The sequence below is a fragment of the Camelus ferus genome, chromosome 8, assembly GCF_009834535.1.
Source record: "Camelus ferus isolate YT-003-E chromosome 8, BCGSAC_Cfer_1.0, whole genome shotgun sequence".
Taxonomy (NCBI): domain Eukaryota; kingdom Metazoa; phylum Chordata; class Mammalia; order Artiodactyla; family Camelidae; genus Camelus; species Camelus ferus.
This window is the reverse complement of record NC_045703.1, coordinates 32,609,912-32,631,765: the sequence shown is the minus strand read 5'-3', so window position 1 is coordinate 32,631,765 and position 21,854 is coordinate 32,609,912. Positions and strand designations below refer to the sequence as shown.

The 21,854-nt window shown below is 35.9% G+C and overlaps 1 long non-coding RNA gene and 1 other non-coding gene across 2 annotated transcripts; one reads left to right on the top strand and one right to left on the bottom strand.

The window, feature by feature from the left end:
- The first annotated feature begins 429 nt into the window (after positions 1-429).
- On the top strand, positions 430-501 carry TRNAA-AGC. Its single transcript has one exon. It is a non-coding gene; the product is annotated as a tRNA-Ala (tRNA).
- Positions 502-3,302: 2,801 nt separating this feature from the next.
- LOC116665345 lies at positions 3,303-15,849 on the bottom strand. Its single transcript, XR_004321919.1, has 3 exons — positions 15,655-15,849; positions 10,099-10,754; positions 3,303-8,829 (listed from the first exon to the last, which is right to left on the bottom strand). It is a non-coding gene; the product is annotated as an uncharacterized LOC116665345 (long non-coding RNA).
- Positions 15,850-21,854: the final 6,005 nt, after the last annotated feature.

The window sequence follows — 21,854 nt, the reverse complement described above, 5'->3', positions numbered from 1 at the left end:
CCACATAAAATACAGGGCACCAAGATACATTTGAATTTCAGATAAACAATGGATTTTTTTTTTAGTAAAGGCCTGCCCTGTGAACTATTTAGAATATACTTACACTAAAAAAATTCATAGGTTTATCTGTAGTTTAAAATTAACTGAGTGTCCCATTTTTTATTTGCTAAATCTGGCAAACCTAATCCAAAAAAATACCAAACTGTGCTTCTGTCCTGTGCAACACCAAGATAAAACACAAGAATATCCAATATTCTGCTTCCTGGTTAGGAGTAAAAAATGACTTATAAAATTGCTATTTTCAGTAAGGCAATAATCAGAATATAAAAATAGCTATACTATATATTTCAGGATTATGTATTACAAGTTATAATTATTAATTGGTTATTAAAGTCAAAACCATTAAATAAAAGCAAAAATATTAGGGGGGAGGGTATAGCTCAATGGTAGAGCGCATGCTTAGCATGCATGAGGTCCTGGGTTCAATTCCCAGTACCTGCATTAAAAATAAATAAGTAAAAGTATTAATTTATTCATTTCTACATCTAATATGTAATATATCTTATAAACCCAAAATCTGGACTAAAATGTCTAAACACTTTCCATTTTCCAATTGCAAAAAGTATTTGCATTTAAAAATCATTTGTGTTTTTCATCTTTTAAAGGATACAGCATGATTAAGGGCACATAGAATATGGGGAAAAATCACTTTTAAAAGATCAAATGGTAGTACAAATCAGTGCTGTTACATCTTAACCAGTTCAAGAATGATTTCATTAACATGATGTTTACTTCAAAGATAATATTTAAAAATGTTTAGAATACAATGCCTAATGTATCTATTAAAGAATAAGCACTGCTATCTAATTTTTATAGTTTTTAATACCTTCTAAATATCCCACCACCTCCTCCATATGGATTTCTGTAAGTTCTTTTTTCACAATAGTCCACTCTTCTCCCATAATCTCCCTTCTCACCATAATCTCCCCTTCCTAGGAACTTCTGTACCCCAACTTCCACCATGTCTTCTCTCTACTCTTCTTCCCTATCCCCTGCCTACCTCCCAACCTCCTCCACCAACCCAGCTACCCCCGTCCTCCCACCACCTCCTCTACCACCACCCCTGTCCCTCCTTCACTGACTGCTTGTTTCTTTGGACAGAAGGGCATTTCCAAGAGTAGTGGTTCAATTACATTTGTTCTTCCTTCCCTGTAAAGCACCCTTCCCATTAACACCATATTAATGGCTCATATTGTCTTCTCCTGGTTGGTTCCAGTACTGTTTTAATGATCTTGGATAGATCTTCATGAGCAGCATGTGTAGATGTACCAAGGTCATAGTTGTCATGCATGGAAAGAAGTAACACTTAGGTTGGTAAATTCTTGTTATGTCATCATCTTTTTTAATTGAACTAAATTCACATATTTTCTGTAGAGCTATTTAATTTGAACATGCTTATGCATTATTTTTTAAATGAGAACCTCATTCAGTGACATGTATTAAGATGCAACCAACTGCTGTTTACTATGTCACATCATTATATTTATCATATTCTCATTTAGAAAATTTTTATATTGAAAAATTTTATCTGTAGTACAGAAGTAAGTTTCTGGATTAAAATGCTAAAAGCAGAGATTGAAACCTAGTTCACCTCTACAAAATTAGGATTAAGTTTTATATATATATATATATTTATTTATATATTTATATGGGTGTTTTATATGTTATTTGCATATAACATGTTATTTATTTATAAAGAATACATATATTAAAGACAAATATAATATCACATATATGATGATTTCTTTAAGAGTTGGATTGAAATATACTAATTTACCACTGCAATGGCCATATGAATATATTGCAACTATGCTATTCAAAGTACATTGTCAGAAATTATTTAAAAAATAAAAATTTGATATGAAGTTTTAATATCTTTCTTTAATATTAGAGTTTCTTAACCATGCTGTTTTGTTTAAACCATCAGTGGCTAACTATAGAAGAAGGAAAAATGGAATAATAAACAAAGATTAAAATTTTTAAATATCTGTCAAATGTTTCCTAAAGGAAACAAGTCTGTATCTTATCCCACTAAGTTCAAGTAGAAAAAGCTTCTCAGGAAAATGCTAATTGCAAGGTTACCTTAGATTCACTAAACATGTACTTATTAAGCACCTGTGTATCTTAGACTCTTGGAGGGAGGAATACAGAAGTGGCGAAGACATGGTTCTTGATCATGAGGAACTTCTAGCTAGAGGTTATATAAACCCACATACATAGTAATAATGAAAGTTTAGGGCTATAAGGTAATTACAACCAAAGTATCATAGTGGAGAGAGAATTTCCAATTGGAACGATCAAAGAAGACTTTTTGGAAGAGGTATTATATGAATTGATTTGAATTTTAATTGGTGAAGGTGAAGAAAATGGAAACATAATGTATTGAAATACTCAGTTTGATATGTCATAGCCCTAAATTCAAATCTTAATCCCACCATGGTATATAGACTGAAGTAAGCTACATAGTTTCCTCATTTATAATGTAAAACTGGCTGAGAAACAATCTCTAACAAACAGCTCATAGGTTAAATTGGATGAACAGATGAGAGAGAGGAGATAAGAAGTCAGAAGTGTCATGAGCTACAGGGAACCTGGGTGGGGTGAAACTCCAGAGGCAACTACATAAAGCTCTTTACCTAACTGAACTTCTCTAGGTAGCAGAGTGAAGGGAAAAAGGCAAGGAGTTCGGGACACTGAAACCTTGTCCCCTACATGTATTTCCCAGTGGTAATTCCAGGTAGCTCGAATTTGAAGTTGGTGTTTTTAAGGCTCTGTTTGCCAATTTCAAAGCTCTTCTCCTAAGAATTCAATAGCAATTCTGTGATATTAAAACATATGATATATAACTTTGGGAGCAGAATAAAACAGTAATAGTAAGCATGTCCTTAAAGCATACTAGTATATTAATGAGTATGAAAGGAAAAAAATTGAAATCAGATACTGGGGTAGCAAATGTGGAGAAATCTGATTCTAGCCAGTACTAATTACATATCAAAGTGTGTTTATGTTGTAGTGAAAAATAAACACATGCAAATTTAATATTTCTGATTTTAGAATCAGCCATCTGACAGTTTCTCTACACTGATGTGTTTTAGGAATGATTATGCTTATGGAAACATGTACAAATGTTGAACTTGATGAATCTTTATTAACCATTGGCACAGTCTTTCTAATTAATTTCAAAGAAATATTTTTCCTGATTCATTCTGAAAAAAGTAATTAACAGTTGGGTTGTGGGAACATCTTTTGGGGAGGTCATTGCTTTTGTTCTCCTTTAAGTAAACATTGATTTAAAAATTCAGCAGGAAGGCATGAAAAGGGGATTCAGTGACTTACAGTGGTGAAAAGAACTGGAAAAAAAAAAAAGCTCATTTTGTGGTTAGTATCTTTATTTAGAAAGACAAAGAGTCATTATGTTTTTGCATCTTATACAATGAAAATACCTAAGGCCAAGTGAAAATTGGGAAAATATGAAGAGAGGTAAATTTGATTCAACAATGAATTGTATTGACAATGACATTATGGATATATAATGCCTCTTTCCATAATTGCTAGTAAAAAGTCACTTTGCCAGCATAAGGAATGGAAAGGGCCAGTTACCAGATCAGTGCCATTAAGAACTAGAATTGTATAAATTCAGTAAGTACATTTTCAATATTTCCAGCTACTGATGAATTAAAAGGCATTCTTTCCTTACGAATGTTAAAATCACACACAAAAATGTATTAATTATACATTATACGGCCTAATGTAATTTTTTATCCTCTAATATCACAAGTTAATATAAATGAAAAGGCAGTTGGTCATAATGATTCAAGGCATACATTAAGCATTAATTTATTCATTCACTCAATTAATGTATATCATGTATATTAAATTATTAGACAGATATATAAGTGATTGTGACATAGACCCAGGTTTGGAAATCTCTGGCCTGAATAAAATAACACTACTTACACTAGCTAATCTTAATTTGGTTTCAAAACAGAAAGACAAAACAGCAATCCAAATGTCCCTGACACCTTTCTGTTCCCTTTCAATTCAACTGCCATGAAGCCACATCTGACCCTCAGTAGCATGAACTTTCATAGGAGCCTCCTACTTGGTTTCCTTTTCCCCATTCTATTTGGCTATTAAAATACCCATGTTATTTATGTAAAGCCTCAGTCCTTACTCTAAATTGACACTATAGAAGATGTCAGCCACTCCAGTGATTTCAATCCCAGCTTGTTTAAAACTACATACATTATCTTCCCAACTCATCTAATGCCCTGCCCAGCTGGTCCTCCTCTGCCAAATCAAAATTCAGAGTGGCCCCCGTTTCACTCTCCTGACCACTCTTCTGTTGACTCCATAAGTTGGGCCCATGAATCTTCCTGTGTTTTTCATTAGTTGAACTCTCTCTCTCTCTTTTTTTTTTTTTTTTTTTTTTTCCAGTATGTCCTGTTTCCCTCGTTCCCCTTACTGAAATACTCTGTCTCTTCCTGCCTGGCCACCTTTGTGCATGTTAGTCCCTTGATCTGAACAGTCTTCCTCTCATAGTCAAGATTCTTGCTTGTCTTGGTGGCCATTCCCATGAAAACTCTAATCACATCCCAGGAAAGGACTTTCCCACCTCTGTATCTCATATTCTTCGTGATAATTTACAACATTCCATCTTAAATTACAGTTAATTGTAAACAATGACTTGCATCGTTAAGGATAGAAACTAGATTCATTTCTTTCTGAAAACCTGACACATTCTGCAGCAGTCCCAGGAAGATATAAAACTCTAAATAAATAGTTATGAAAGAAATTAGTCAGTCCACTCTCTGCAGTTTTGTCTTGTGCTTAAAGGCAATTTATTTTCCCAACTGTTCAGTGGTTTTCTGGATATTTGTTTTCTCACATAAAAAACAATGCATTCATATTTTATGGAGATGGAAAATATTGAAAAATATAAAAAAGAAAATGAAAATTGCCCATTATTCCTATTACCCCTGGGTAAACACCTTCAACATTTTGCGCATTTCCTTCTAAATTCTTTCCCTATGCTTGTATGTAGGTGTTTTTGTATAATTACACATACCATAAATGTTTTTATAGTATGCTTTTTAGTTTTATGGTGTATCTTACAGATTTCCACAATTTTTAAAGCAGCCAATTCAACACAACCTTATTAATCATAAGTATAGATATTAGCAATAATATTTCTGATGGTTTTAAGATATTTATTATAAAATCTGAAATACTCTAAAAATATTATATAGTTTAAATGCAAATCAGGGATCCAAGATAAAAGGAACTAAGATGGCTTGGTTTATAGCCTTATGATTTTATGTGTGTATAATTCATGCCTAGAACTTGAAGTGTTTGGGAAATCTCTAGTCATGTTTCCGAGAATACAGGACAAGGAGAATGATAATTGTGAAATGTGTGCCCTTTCATTCCTTAATTTAAAAAAAAAATTCTAAGCACTTTGGCCTATATTAAACACAAAGTGAACAAGACATACCTGGTGACTGTGTTTGAAGAACTTATATTCTAATTGGGAAAACACAATATATAGTTGAACAAGAAATGGAAATCAATACAACCTGTAGTAAGTGTCAAGAAGGAAATAAAAGGGATGCTGTTTAAAGAACAGCCAGAGGAACCTGCTTTAGAAACAATAATCAAGGAAAGAACCAGCTGAAAAGCAGGGGAACCTCTCCTGACAAAAGAACAGAAAGTACATGGTATTGGACAGGCATGCTGTCCTCTTGGAAAGGACAGGCCAGCTGTGGTACTGAAGGTGGCAATAAAGGGAAGAGCTTATGAGGGGAGTTGAAACCAGAGGCAGGAGTCGGATGATGATGGGCCATGGAGTTGGTCTTAGCTATTTTGCAAGAGCATAATGTAGTAGATCTAGAATATATCTAAATATAAAGTCTGCTTAGACAGTGATTTCTCCTATCATTTCTTCTTGTGTTTGTTTATATACGTACACATATAAAGACAGCAGTTAATATCCACAAGTCTGATTGCAAATGAATAAATTTTCTAAGTCAGCCATTTATATAGCTCATTATAAAAATATCATTTTTTTAAACTTTGGGTTAAGACTAAATGCATTGAATGCAGTGGTGCACACAGAAATGTTGATTGAATCTGAATTGCTGTTATTATAAAGATGAGGATGTAAAATGCAAATGTATTAGAGGAAATGTATACCCAATATTAATTACAGCAGTTTGTATTTTATCTTCTTTAACTAAAAATAATTGAAGTAGGAATCCACGGAAATGGAAAATAAGTCTGAACATCACATCAGTAAATTACTTTGTTAATTGTTAACGCCATTAACATCTCATAGTAAATCACATAGATGATCCTAAAACGTATGAATTATTCAGTCAATTTTTAATCTGTAGACCATTTCTTACCATTTAGACTCTCCTTGGCTGCCTTCTGCCCCCATACATTTCGACTGAATTATGAACCTCCCTGAAGCTTAGTAAACCAGGCCAAAATGTACTTTCCACTAGTGCTATGGTAAACATTCCAATGCTCACATAATATATTCTACACCACCTCCTTCCGTCTTAATGCTGTTTTCAGTGTGCATTTCCGCCTACTTTCTTTTCATCAACTTCTCATTCATCCAGCATGTCCAGATTCGTGACTTTATATTCTGGCTTCTGGCTTTCTGGTGGTCAGGTAGGGGAGCAGCCCAGAGGCAGAAAGGCCCAGGCATTTATTTTATTTCATTTTTTGAGTTTTTTCTCCGAGGTCATGTGGCTTTTAGGGAGTAGGGCCAAGTGGGCTATGGTGGGTAGGGGTAGGGATAGGCTGAGCGTCATCTTCCTGAGGGATGGCAGATGTGATGATGAGACAGGACTCCAAGATGCCTGGGCCAAGGAAGTTCTCCTCTGCCCCCAGTCTCTGACCAGGGAGCTGAGAGGCCAGGCTGAGAATGAGCAGTGACGTCAGCTGGACCTACCTCCAGCTCTACAGGTGGCTGGAGCACCACCATCTCTATTTTCTCAGTGACCAGTTTCTGGAGTTGTTTAATTTTTCTGATCTATTGGTACCTGAGAGATGGGGATATTTACTTCAAACTAGATATTTCTTCAAGAAGGGAGAGAGCCTTTGAGCTGGAACTCAAAAGATTCACATTTCTGAGTAAGCAAGAGCAAGGAGAGAGACATTATAGTTCCAGAATCTTAAAAGCCTGCAGATATGTGGAAATAGAATAAAACTTAGATAAATATGTAGGTAGAGAGAGTAAAAGTTAGCTGTTAAAATTCTTTGGGGTTTGGAAATGAAAGACCACTTTCGAAGTAATTCAGCATAGCCGTAATGTCTAGGGAAGACAGGAATGCACAAAAAATAGCCTCAGCTATTTTATACCTTGAAAGTGAAGCAACAGAGACCTAAGAAACACACCTGCCTTCCAGAAGTAATTCTTTACTCGTGGTAAAAATGGAGAATATGGTAAGCTGGATAGTGCAAGGCTGCTTTGTCTAGGAAGGTGGGGTAAATGTTCCAGAAGTGGCCTTAGATCCGCACTTTTAAAGAAAAAAAGGCATGCCTTGTTTCTCTGTGAAAGAGATGCTGGTAGGTGTGTGCTTTGAAACACTGAGCAACCATCCATCCATGAATCTCAGGAAAAAAAGGAAAAGATTTGTCTCAAGTCTCGAGGCCATTATATGAAATGGAGCAGTTTTAATCATGATTTTAAATTTTTTAAATTTTTCACATATTTTACTATATTCTGCTATTCCAAAATGCCATTCCTTCAACAACCACTATGCTTGATATGTTTGCCATAATGTACAAACAGCCAGACGGCTATGACAACACTGGAATTGGATAAGTCAACCTACCTGAGATAAAATGGATTCAAAGCATCCTTACAGCCAAAAGTTCTAAAACTGAGCCCCTCTGTCCTTTGGTCCCAAAGACCAGAGACTAAGCTTAGAGTCATGCTCCTGAGTGGGAAGCTCTGATCCGAAGCTTTGTCTCCTGCTCACTGGCTGCACAATCTTGGGCAAATCATTTAGCCTCTCTGTTAATTGATTTTCTTATCTCAAAATAAAAATAATAAAATGCCAAAAAAATGCCAACAAAATAAGGTTGATGAGAAATATATGTGTAAGTGCTAATGCACTTGAATATAGAAGACAACATAATTAATATGCTATTAAAATTATTTTAATATGCCAAAGCAATTCTTGATTTTCCAATGGCTGCCAGCCACTACAGTGTTAAAAATATATATTCTCTTGTGTATCGCTCAGTTGTATTTTGGGCCAAGCAATCCAAAAAGTCCAATTACACCCAGATTGTGTGCCACACTGGAGCATGCTGTAGAACACTCTTTGCAGTTTAGAAGTGCTTAAGCACCCTTCCGTCCCACTACCAACCCCAAGCAGAGCTGCCATTTTTCAGAGTCAGCTGGAAGTGTGATGAGCTTACAACAAACAGAATTTAAAGAGCTGAAGTCAATGAGTATATTCAGCATTACTGAGCTGCCTACCCCAAAGGAATGGCACAGTGACCCATAAGCAGGAACGAATGGCTGATGTCTTCTGGAGCAGAACAGTGATTTTCCAATAGTTGGCTGCGCAGGTTTGGAGGCTGTTTGTTGGGAAACGTATCACATCCATCCACAGAAATGATCATTACTGCATATTCCAGGCTGAAATTATTGAAGCCAGATTTATTGGTGTATCATTTGTTTCACATTTCCTCTGAGAGTTTTTTTTATCTATTTATGAAATAGATAACCATTGTAGATAACTGTAGCTACACAAACACACACACAAAGAAAAGAGAATTATGACCATTTTCAAATTCTATTTCCACCCTTGTCAATATTATCCATCACTAATATTCAAATCCCAGGATCAGAATAAACTTTTGATATTGAATTTACATTCCAGGCATTTTTTTGCTCTTGTAATGGACATTTTCTGTTGGCACAAATGAGAGCATACCCACGTCTTCTGTAGTAAGAATGGAGGCAAGAGGATTTGTTAAAGCACTATTTTTCTTTTTCAAAATTGGACACCATTTTCACAATTCACAAAATTGCTATTACTAGATTTATGGCTTAACTTCACTGAGGTAAATAAGCACTTTAATTCCGTTTTAACTGGGGAAACATTTGCTAAGCTAGTCTGACACCTCTCTGGACATTATCTGCTTCATCTCCCCTAGGCGTCCGCCCTACAGACAAATTTCTCTAACATTTAGTGCTGCATAAAATGATGCCAGGAGGTTTTGCCCATTGTTAAGTAATAATTTTAGAGAAAGTGAAAAATCAAGATAATTATAAAACACACTTGAATAATTTCTTTAGGGGAGGGAAAGTAAAGGTTACTATATACTCTGTTATTTTAGCTGCTATTTTTCTAACATTTACTTTCTGTTCCCAACCAGCTCAACAATTAGTTTCAGCCTCTCATTATAACAGAAAAAAACCATACTAGCCTCTCCCTGTTGAGAATGTCATTTTCTTTTTCTACTTAATTTGAAAGATCCTTGGGAGCTAAGTAATAGTTATATGGGAGCTGATGATTCTAATCCTCACCTGATTTCTACTTTTATGGCACAATCTGGGGAAATTACAAGTTTCAAGCATCTCTTTTATGAAGTGATTGGAGCCACTCTTTAGGCTTAGTTATATAGTTACATATCTTGAACTCTAACAGATGTGTGAAATATATAATATGTAGCTAATTATATGTGTGTGTATATATATATATATATATATATAGTTCCACATATACCATCAAATTTGTTAACATACATGAGTTACTCAAACAACTTTGACTAATGTTGTTACTACCATCCTTTTTAAAATACTTTTTCACTTTGGAAATATTTACAAAATTTTCAGAAAAAATAACAAAGAATTACCCATAATTTTAACTCGCTAACTGCTATTAGCATGTTTACAATATAAAACTCAGATCTCAATCTGCCTCTAAACTGAATTTATTCTGCTCTTCTCTCACACGCATCTCCTAGAATTTTAGACCAATTTCAATTCCCAAAGCCTCTCCAGCTTACCTTTGAGACTATTCAGGAGGTCTCACAAATATTTCCAAGTTCAGGACTTGGGTCACCAGGAGGGAGCCCCTAAGGGGATCAATGGTTCCTGCTCTGATCTCGCTGCAACAGCTGCTTTAGAGACACTCCATTCCTCCCCACCTTTTCATTATTGCCATTGAGCCTGCTCTGGGGCTGTCAATTGCTGACGGTGATACAGCATCACTATACAGCGGACAGCTTTGCCTCCCATTGCTGCCAAAGTTCCTGGCACCAACTTTGCTGAATCCACTCATGCTGACTTGCATTTTCAGTCTCCCAGAGATTTTGGTAAGATGGCTGGGATTCTAGATTCTTCTTTTAAGATGAAGTATAAATCCCCAAAGACAGGGCCAGAGGGTAAGAGTTCTGGTGATGATACTGGTAGCCGTGGTAGTCATCCTCATGTGCATTGTACTCTGAAGTATCCCCCTCACTCCCAGCTTGACCCAGTGTTCTTAAGTCTCTTCTTTGCCAGTTTACGTTGTTTGTTGCCAGGCAGTCTTTCAAAAGAGATGAGCTCTATTGGACCTCTCTGGTAGGCACAACATAGGCTCATGCTATGACACTACTATGGGTATGTTTCCCTCCATTCTGTTGTATTTCATTCAGGAGTACCATCTGCATTGTGCTTAGAACTAAGGATACCAAAGAAAATAAATCAGTTACAGCTACAGTGGCATAAAAAGCAAATATAGGCAACTATGTGAGTCTATAGAATGGGAATCTAATGTTAGGCAAGGACTGCAAATCAGCACAGCCGTGTGTGTGTGTGTGTGTGTGTGTGTTGGCTTACGTCTCTGTTTTGCTCCTGGTGTGCCTACTCCATTGTGTCATATGGAATGACTTCCTCCACTTACTTAAACTGCCTACTGGGCCCCTTCATGCTGTAGAGAATGAACTTTTAACTACTAAATCAACATTTTCCAAATTGTTGGCCCTGATCCATTTATACGGTCATGAAATCAATTTAATGAATCTACTGCCCAGAATATTTGTTTTGGTTAATACAATAGGGAAAATGATAAAACATATTAGAGTATATCATAGCTAGGAAAGACGGATGTTTGGCAAACTTTTTGTTTCAGTAAAATATGTGTGTAAGTGTGAATTGGTTGTAATGTAAAATCTAATTTTACTTTTTCGGATCAAGAATATTTGAGAAAGACAGTATTATTCTATATTGACTCTCTGGCTAGAAAAATAGAACAAAGTCCAATATCATTGTTGCATAAAGAGTAAAGGGAAGGCTAGTTGATGGATTTTTAGAGAGGTAGGTGGGACTTGGACGATGGAAGATTTTGTAGGCTCTGCTGAAAACTTGAACATAATTTAGGGGCAGTGGAAAACTATTAAAGGGATTTATTTAAGAGAGTAATATAATATGCATTTTTCAAAGATCATTTGGGAATAAAGTGAGAAAAGAAATGACCAGACATACTGGTGAAGAGAATATTGCAATTATCCAGGGAAGCCTTGGAAAAAGGTATGGCAGTGACTATGGAGAAAACTGGAAGGAATTTAGTGGTATTTTGGGGGGAAGAAAAGACAAAAAGTATATGATTTTTCTTTGCTTAAATTTGCATACCATTAACTAGAGTATAGATCCAATTTTTAATTTTATGTTTCATCATAAACATTTAACACAGTTATAAAATATTACTTAAATGAGTTTTTAAATATGTAATATTTAGAGCCATTAGCTACAATTTTTATGACAAAAGTAATGCATACTACTTTTTGTTGCAGTATAGTTGATACATAACGTTTCAGGTGAAAAGCAAAGTGATTCAGTTATATATATATATATTTATATAGATATTTCAGATACTTTTCCCTTATAGGTTATTACAAGATACTGAATACAGTTCCCTGTGCTATACAGGAGGTCCTTGTTGTTTATCTATTTTATATATAGTAGTGTGTATCTGTTAATCCCAAATTCCTAATTTATCCCTCTCCCCTTTCGCCTTTGGTAATCATTAAGTTTGTTTTCTATGTCTGCATGTGGTCTATTTCTGTTTTGTTAATAAGTTCATTCATATCACTTTTTTCAGATTCTACATATAAGTGATAATATATCTGTCTTTCTCTGTCTGACTTTACTTAGTACGAAGATCTCTAGGTCCATCTATGTTGCTGCAAATGGCTTTATTTCATTCTTTTTTATGGCTGAGTAACATTCCATTGTATGTGTATACATATACCACATCTTCTGTATCCATTCATCTGTCAGTGGACATTAAATTGCTTCCATGTTTTGGCTATTATAAATTGTCTCTTAAAAAACTAAAAACAGAGTTACCACATGATCCAGCAATCCAACTTCTGGGCATATATCCAGAAAAGACAGAAACTCTAATTTGAAAAGATACATGCACCTCAGTGTTCATAGCAGCACTATTTACAATGCATACTATTTTTAAGGAGTGAAATCTGCACAAGAAGATTTATGCAGTAAAAATAAATAAATAAGTAAAAATCATATGTTAGCGCTGATTCTTCATACTTAGAGGATAAGCCAGCACCTGTTATAACTATAGGCAGCATTGTTTCTGCTACTCATTCAGTACGCTGATAACTGCTCCTTAAGATTCTCACCCCAGGAATAGACTACAGGCCTGCAGTGGCCCTTAGTGCCTAGAGTGTTTAACTATGTAAAATATTTTGAGTTACAGAATCATTATATATATAAAATAAGAATGTTTAGCACATTTTAAATGATACATGTTATCCACCTTTATTTCTCTAAATTATTATGAATACAAATAAAAGTGTTTCCCTTGTTTTTATTAACATCATGAGATAAGAAATTATGCTAAAATTAAGGTAGAGAACTTGCTCATTGAAAATGAATTTTTGTAAATAAGCTTGAATACAGGTAACTGATTTTAAAACAGACTTACTGCTTCACTATTGAAGGAAAGGAATAATTGATTAAGTATATCTGTATGTGTAAGTACATATACATCTTTTATATACACATATGTGCATGTATACATATGTATATGAATTTATATTGGTCACTCATAATTTCGTATTAGTTTGAACACATATAAATATATACAAGCAAAGTCTTAGATGAAATAAAAATATGCTAGAGTCTGTCTTTTCTTCATTATTATCTTCTTGCCTTCTTTGCTGACGATTAATTGATTGTAAGTGTGTAGGTTTATTTCTGGGCTCTCTATTCTGTTCCCATTGATCCATATGCCTGTTTTTGTGCCAGTACCACACTGTTTTTATTGCTGGAGCTCTATAGTAGAACACAAACAATAAATGCTGGAAAGGGTGTGGAGAAAAGGGAACCCTCCTACACTATTGGTGGGAATGTAGTTTGGTACAGCCATTATGGAAAACAGTATGGAGATTCCTTAAAAAATTAAAAATAGACTTCCATATGATCCAGCGATCCCACTCCTGGTCATATATTCAGAGGGAACTCTAATTTGAAAAGACACATGAACCCCAGTGTTCATAGCAATACTACAACAGCCAAGACATGGAAACAACCTAAATGTCCAATGACAGATGAGTGGATAAAGAAGTTGTGATACATTTATACATTGGAATACTACTTAACCATAAAAAAGAATAAAATAATGCCATTTGCAGCAATATGGATAGACCTGGAGATCATTATACTAAGTGAAGTAAGCCAGAAAGGGAAAGAAAAATACCACGTGATATCACTTATATGTGGAATCTTTAAAAAAAAAAAAAAAGACACAAATGAACTCACTGAAAAACAGAAACAAACTCACAGACATAGAACAAACTTATGGTTAACAGGGGCAAAGAGGGTGGGAAGGGATAAATTGAGAGTTCAAGATTTGCAGATACTATTATATGTAAAATAGATAAACAACAAGTTTATACTGTATAGCTCAGGGAACTACATTCAGTATCTTGTAGCAACCTATAGTGAAAAATAATGTGAAAAGGATAATATGTATGTATATGGATGACTGAAACACTGCACACCAGAAATTGGTGCAACACTGTAAACTGACTTTAGTTCAATAAAAGAAATAGTAAGAAAAGAAAAAACAATTTTAAATGCCAGAATCATGTGAATAATCTATGCTTGCATCCAAACAGTAATGTGTTTTAGCTTGAAATGCTAATAAAAATTTAAGAAATCGTACTCAGATTTACTCTGTTTTCAAAATTATACACAAAATAATAATAAAAGTCATCATTATTGAATCATAGCCATTACCAGGCATTGTACTAGAAATTTTCAACATATTACCTCATTATTTCTGAAACAATTCAGTGATGTAGGTATTATTATCTCCCTTTTAAAGGTAAGATAAAGGAATGAGAAATAGCAATGCTTGGTGAATCACAACGAAGGTAAAATGCTTCTCACCTTAGTGTTAAAATACCCTATGATTTAGCACCAAAATGGATATGCATTTCTCAAGCAGAGCTATTTGAAGATGCAAAATGTAACAATTTACTCCTGTTGACAATGATGAAAATATCCTTTTACTCTACCTTCCTTTGTACTTTGTAATTTCACTACACATATCATTTATCATGCAGCTCTATTCTCTCTTTTTCTGTGCCAAATAAATGTGTCACACTTTCACATTTGGGTTCAAATAAACTGCCATATATAATGATATTTCCATGTGTATGTGTCTTGCCTCACCAGATAGACTTTATTTTCACTGTGGGCAGACTGTTAGCTATGTAGTGAACTCTATGTGCAGAGTACATAGGTATTAATTGAATACCCATTGCCTAATAAGCATATTTTTTAAGAGTGTTACCAGAGACATGTACTAGGTTAGCAACTGCTCAGTCTTTCAACATGAAAAATTTAGTAACTTTGAAGTACATTTACTTTATTAAAGTAAATATCTCTGCCTTTCAGTGGTTAGGTACTTTTTCTGCTTGGAGGTTATGCAAGACTAATGGTAATATTTTTAATATTCATTAGCTTACCAGACAGACTTCATGAGGATCACAGAATTATTGATCTAGATACATTTTTTCTTCCAAGTGCCAATTTACAGACATACAATACACAAATAAAGAAACATAAAATATGTACCAAAATATTGTACTTCTTAGCATCATTAAAAAGAACAAAAACTACCACTTTACAGTTGGAAAAACTCAATACATATTGAAGAGTAATTTATCACTTATAATTTTTAAAAGCCCTATAATGTTGGGTTAGCCTACACAGAAATAATACTTTTAATGAATATTAAACCCTCGTTCATACATGCTCGTATATAAAATATAGATATTATTTAAACATTCTTTTGTTTGGGAAAATCATAAAGCATATTTTTCTCATTTTAAGCAAAGTACAAAGTTAACAATGTTATTAGAGATGAATGTCAACTTTGAATAAATAACAAGTACAATATGAAGCAGTTTACTCTGAGTGAGAGTAACTTTCATTTTTGCATGGCTCTGAACTCGCAGAGATTTTTGATGACCAAGAGGCCCTTTAAGACACAGCTGCCTTTTCTAGAATGTTAAATGCTTGGACTTGACCCGAAATAGTCCACATACCTGTAAACAGAGAACAGGATTCATCATATACTAGGAATGCAGGAAAATGAAGCGCAGGGAAGGAAAACACACATGGCGTTTCACATGGCACGTCATGGGGCTAAACTGCCCGTTGTATTCAAACTGAAGATGAAAATCCAGAGCTTATGTAAAGTTAAAGGCCTAAAACAATAATAAAAGCCACCGAGGGTTTCTCAAGCTTCTCCCAATTCTGATATATTGAACTGATTCAAATGGAGTTCAGATTGAGAATATGAATATTTAATTGGTTAATTCTTGAGTCAGATTTCACTTCTCTGCAGCTCAAATTCTAAATATAGATGGGAAAAAGGAAAGAGCTAAATTTAATTCGGCAGACAGGATGCACATTTAAAGAACTCACTGAAATGATAAGTGTAACTTTATGGATTATTCATATGCAAAAATAAGGCATTTATGCACAAACACATATATACAAGTACACACAGAGTCTCTCTAATTAGCTGTATGATGAATCCTAGGACTATCTGAACTGTAACTTTCAGGCAAATGGATTCAAGTGCAAAGCATTATTGCCTCAACCTTGGGACACCTATTTTGTTTTTCTCTATGGTTTGTTTTGGGGACTAGGTTATAGAGGGTAATTTGACAGAAATATGAACTTCAGACAAAGCTTTACTATTATAACCTGCCTTCAGTGTATCAATTTTCAGAATTGAAATACAAGCTTACTCTGTCTTCCCACAAAAGGCTATTTAAAAATTTAACTGGAACTGACAATAATTTACCGTATCTTCTTGCATATAATTAAATGTACAAGAGAGAAAAAGGTCCCTCTTGAAGAATTAGATTACTTATTTCACTTTTTAAAGGAATTTTAGAAGAAAGATGCTGATAATTTATCCTGAAATATGTGCTCAAAATATTTTGTTCTATTAAATGATAAGAAATTACCTGTTTCTTACTTCCCACCTTATGAATTAGTTCAAATAGAAATTACATGAAATTTCAAAAGATTCATTCACCTCTTAGCCTATGACTTTTATAAGTTACAATTTCTGTGTTTTTAAAGCAATATAATAATTTTACATTTTGATCATTACTCAATACAGAATTACATAATTTCGCTGGGGAATCTATGAAGAAGGAAACATTTATTTACTATAAAGTAGAATAAACCCCCACAATTCTTTTTCTCAAACATCCACTATGACTTTTGAATTCTGCCCTATAATTTCCTCTCAAATTAACTTCCTTCTTACATTTCTTGCATTTAGTCATTCATAGAATACTTTTTTTCAGTGTCCCCTGTGTTTCAAGTACTAGACTATCCTCTAGGGGTACAGAAATTCAAACAAATAACTTCCAGCAGCTGTAGGAGACATTTAAGAACTGGCAATAACAACATAATCGAGAAAGTGTCCAAGGTAGAGGCTCACAGTCACGAAATTTCTGAAGTTACCTGGCTTCATCCAAGAAAGTTAGAGAAGTCTTGGAAGAAAAAGTAATATTTGAACTGACTCTTTAATGACAAGTATTATTTAAGAAGGTTAACCAGGTAAGTAAAGCTGTTTCAGGTAAAGGAAACACTATCAGAAATCACTCACAGGTACACAGGAGCATACCTCGCTCAGGAAACTGCGAGAATTCCTGTAAAGCTGGTTAAGAATTATCCCTTGAAGTTTAGCAAGAGGTTAAAATAGAAGTGAATAAAGGGGACAGATCATAAGGGTCATTATAAACATTCTAAAAAGTTCGGACTTTCACCTGAATGCAAAACGGAGCCACTGAATGATTTTAAGCAGAAGCTAATAAGGTTTATTTATTGTAAAGATCACTCTGACATTGTGTGGTGGATAATCTGATAGAATGGAATCAGAGAACTCAACTAAAAAGCCATTCTAATTTCCTAGGTAAGAAATAAAGCAGCCTGGGCCAGTGAAGTCCAGCTGGAATGTGGAGCAGAAGATAGATTTGAAACAGAAGACAGGACTTGGTGATAAACTGTGTGACCCAAGTTTCTGTTTTGGGGAGCAGAATGGATATGGTACTGTAAGACAGTGAATACAGAGTTTGGTAGTAAAGTATTGTGGGTTTGAGTTGAAATGTGGTGAGTACAATTTTGACATGTTGTTGGGTTTTAAACACTTGGATAGAACTAGGTTAAAATGTTGCTTAGATAGCTGAACATATGTGCCTGGAACTCAAGACAAACCTTGGCTGGAGAGAGAACATAGATGTTAGAATTTTTTAAAAAATGATGTGGCTAAAATCTCAGGGAGCATGTTCGCGATATAATTAGCAAAAGAGCACTATCAAATTATACTCTTACATACTAAATTTATTTTTACAAGATTTCTTGAGGGAAAGGCAGAGAAAATAGTGAACCCAAGTGTGAGTCAGATTAATTTTCCCGTTGAGGCTATCAGAGGGCATTGATAGCATCACTGAATCAGCACAGGAGGGAGGAGTTTTAATTTCCACCCCTGTTAAAGCTGTACCCACGCTCTCCCTCCCAGGTGTTCAGCGAAGGACTCAGTTTTGTCCTTGTATGTATGATTTGGATTATCCATCTGCTGTTTTTGTCCTTAGTTCGTGGCAACAGAAATGAAGCAGAACAGTGAAATAACTTGTTGAAGCTCAGCTAATATATTCAGATGAAAGCCAGGCCTAGAAGCAGAATGTGATTGACATTGTTCTCAGTGATCCCATATTAGAGTTATTCCATTTATCGTTCGTGTGAGAAAATGAAATGAGTAAATCAGAACAAATGCTAAGTGAATATCAGGATGTCTAAAAGCCCTTGGGAATGTGGCTTGGTTACCTTTGGCTGAAATAGGTAACAGTGGCAAAGACACTGCTACGTGCTCACCAGCTCATTCCCTTTTCCCCCTAAAAACAAGCTGGTCTACATTTCCTGGCTTCTTCGGTGAGACGAGCTCTGTGCTTGAACCTTGGCTGATGCGGTGTTGATGAAAGCGATGCCAGGCACTGTGACCAGTGTTAGCTTACTGTTGCTGCGTGAGGAATTGCCGCAAACTCAGCAGCTTTAAGGAATAGAAGCACATGATTTTACAGTTTCTGTTGATGCATGGCCTGACTGTATTCTCTGCTCATTACCTGATCAGGTTTTTGGGGTGGGAGCAGTTCTCATCTCGGGCTGGAGGAGCCCTTCCAAGTTCATTGGTTGTTGGCAGACTTCATTTCCTTGCAGCTGTAGGACGAATACCCCATTTTCCTACGAATTGTCTGCCCACTGGGGACAGCTCTCAGATCCTTGTAATTGGCCCCCTCCATCTTGAAAGCCCATAGTGGAAAATTTGTTACGTATCAAATCCCTCTCATTTTGAGTCTCTGGTTACCAGTGTTCCTGATCTCTAGACCCAGGTTTCATGTAATTAGATCCATCCCATTCAGGTCATTTTCCTCAATTGTGCTGTATAGGATAACCTAATCATAGGAGTGAAATCCTTCATATTCACAGGATGTGGACACTAGGGGGCAGGGAATCCTCAAGACCATCTTAGAATCCTGTCTGCCACTCTGGCTAACCCTCAGAATATCCCGGGAGAGCTTCTGCTCACTTTCTCTTTCCCGTCCACTGCCCAGTGCAGAGATCCAGTTGAGGACTCAGGACTTGAAAGATGGAGGGGCCACCAGATGGAAGGGGCGTTAAGTCCCGGTATGAACAGCAACACTATCCACTCCCCCTTCTCCCACTTTCTTGCATTGGCCTGGGGAGTGAGCAGGAAACAAATTATTGCATTAGATTTTGAGGGAGTTTTTGTTCCAGCTGATGATCTATTTTAGTTAATGCAGAAATTGTTATCAAATAATCCTAGGATAATATTGTGATACATTCAGAACTTGCTGTTTTCCAGCTATTTACGTACTCCTTCCTTTCCCTAATAATTCAGGTAGCATCTTGCACTTTCTGTGCGTGCTGGCCTTGAGCAAACAGCTGTGTTTTGAGCCGCTAAGTAGATTTTGTAACTCTTAATATACAGGGACATCAGTTTGAAAGCTAACGTGTTTTTTATGTGGAAAGCACAGGCTTTATGGAGAAAGAAACTTTTCTCTTGAAATTAGAAAAAATAAAAACTGGTCTTTGTCAAGAGCAAAGTTGTGAGGTTCAGGATGTAGACTACATACAGTGTATCACAGACGAGTGAAAAACGCGTATTAATATGCAGTGGTTTGCTTGCCTAAAGGGAGAAAAAGCATAATCGCTAAAGGAAGGAGGAGGATGGAGGGGTTGTGATGAGATGTTGGTTAGGTCTCAGAGAAGTAGACACCCACATTCCCCAGGAACTTTAAGCCACAGAGAAGCCCCTTGTGAACCAAGAGACTGAAACTGTGGAAGAACTACAGCTGATGTGGGTGCTTAGATACGTTCATCCAGACTCGGGGTTGGTAAAGCACCTGGGAGTTCCAAAGTGTTCTCCAAAGTATTGAGTGGGCTGACAGATCTGCAGGGGCTGAGAGCCAGGGCAAGGCTCTCATAGCAGGTATGAACTTGTCCACTAGAGGCTAAGGTTGGGCTGGTGAGAACAGAGGCCGATGCAAGGCAAGATAGGAGGTAACTCTGCAGAAGCTGGTGAAAATGCAAGATGACGCTTAGTGCAGACAACCCTCCTCTGATATTAGAAAGATGTATTATGGGACTCCCCTTCCTCCATATTACACATAATTCCAGGGAGAAGGCAAGAAAATGAAGAGAGAGAAGGAGAACAAATTAATTTCGTTTGGATTCTTAATAAAAGGGATTGGATTATGATCTAGCAATATTAGGCTTTGCACCATGAGCCGAAATAGAGGCCCACGTTGAAGTTACTTGGAGAAATATGCAAAATCCCATCTATGAAGATAGAAGATAGCATCCTCAGTCACTTGATGGAATACTTTTTCATTTAAATTTCAATAGCTCTGATAGAAAAAAGGAAGGAAAACTAACAAAACTTCATAAATAAAAGCCTACTTAATTTCATGAAGGAGGCCTGTTGATGCATACTGTGTTCACATCTTAACGGCTTCTCTTTTTGGGGGGCCTAACTCTTAAAAGTTCCCTTGGATTTCATCCTTTGCCATCTTTGTTTTATTCTCCAAATACCACCCTTAAGAAAGCTCATCCACACCTAGGTTATGCACCATTGACTACCAAATGTCTAATTCAGCACCAGTCTTGCCGTAGAATTCCACACCTACTGTTGGCCTTTATATAGTGGGAATTTCCAAATTAACATGTCCCTTGCTTTATCAGCAAACCTTCTTGCCTTTCTACTTCTGTCATGGAAATTTTAAAAATCTAAACATTGTCTGAGATTTCTCTTCCATCTTCTCCACCTACATTTGTATGAATTCTACTTCCTCAGACTCTCACTCCTGCCCCTTCAGCTCACTCCTCGTTGCCTTTGTCTAATATTAGACATCAGTGATTTCTTTGCAGGATTATGGCAATATCCTTGGGATGGCCTCTCTACATCAGGCTTGGCTACCCCACTCTCCAAACTATATATCTACTTCCACCCAGTTCAGTCTCCATATTCTTTTCAGAGTGATATTCCTAAAATGCAATCTGACATAATACTTTTCTACTTTCAATTGTTCAGAGGCTCTCCTTCAGGATAAACTCCATGATACACAAGGTCCTTCCATGGTCTGCCTCTCGCCTCCATTTAAACTTCATCCTCCTTTTCCCAATATGATGATTTACAGAGTTCCCTGCATGTGCTTTGTTCTTTCAGCCCTCTGCATTTTTTTTAACATGTAACACAGTGCCTACATTTTTGAAATCCCTGTTCTGAATAATTTCTGGCCAATATATTAACTCCTGTTTGTCTTTCAAGATTCATATCAAGCATGACATCTTCCTGATTTTTTTCCCAAAAAACTGTGGTTTGGATGGGAGAACTCAAAATCATTTTCCCTCTCACTCAGCCCCCACCGAGAACATGTGGTGATTATCTGTACCTCTTAACTACTGACAGTTCCTTTAAAATGAAGACTATTTCAAGCTTCCCTCTATACCCAGCATAAGGTTCAGTGCCTGGTTCATAATGGAAACATAGTAAAAAGGCTAAATCAATTTGCTAAGTAAAATAGGAAGGAAAAGGAGGGCAGTTTGCTTGAGAGGCATCAGAGAGTGAAACAGAGATAAAGACACAGAGAGACAGAGACTGACACAGAGAATAAAGAAGGAAATACAGAAGACAGTAATTGAA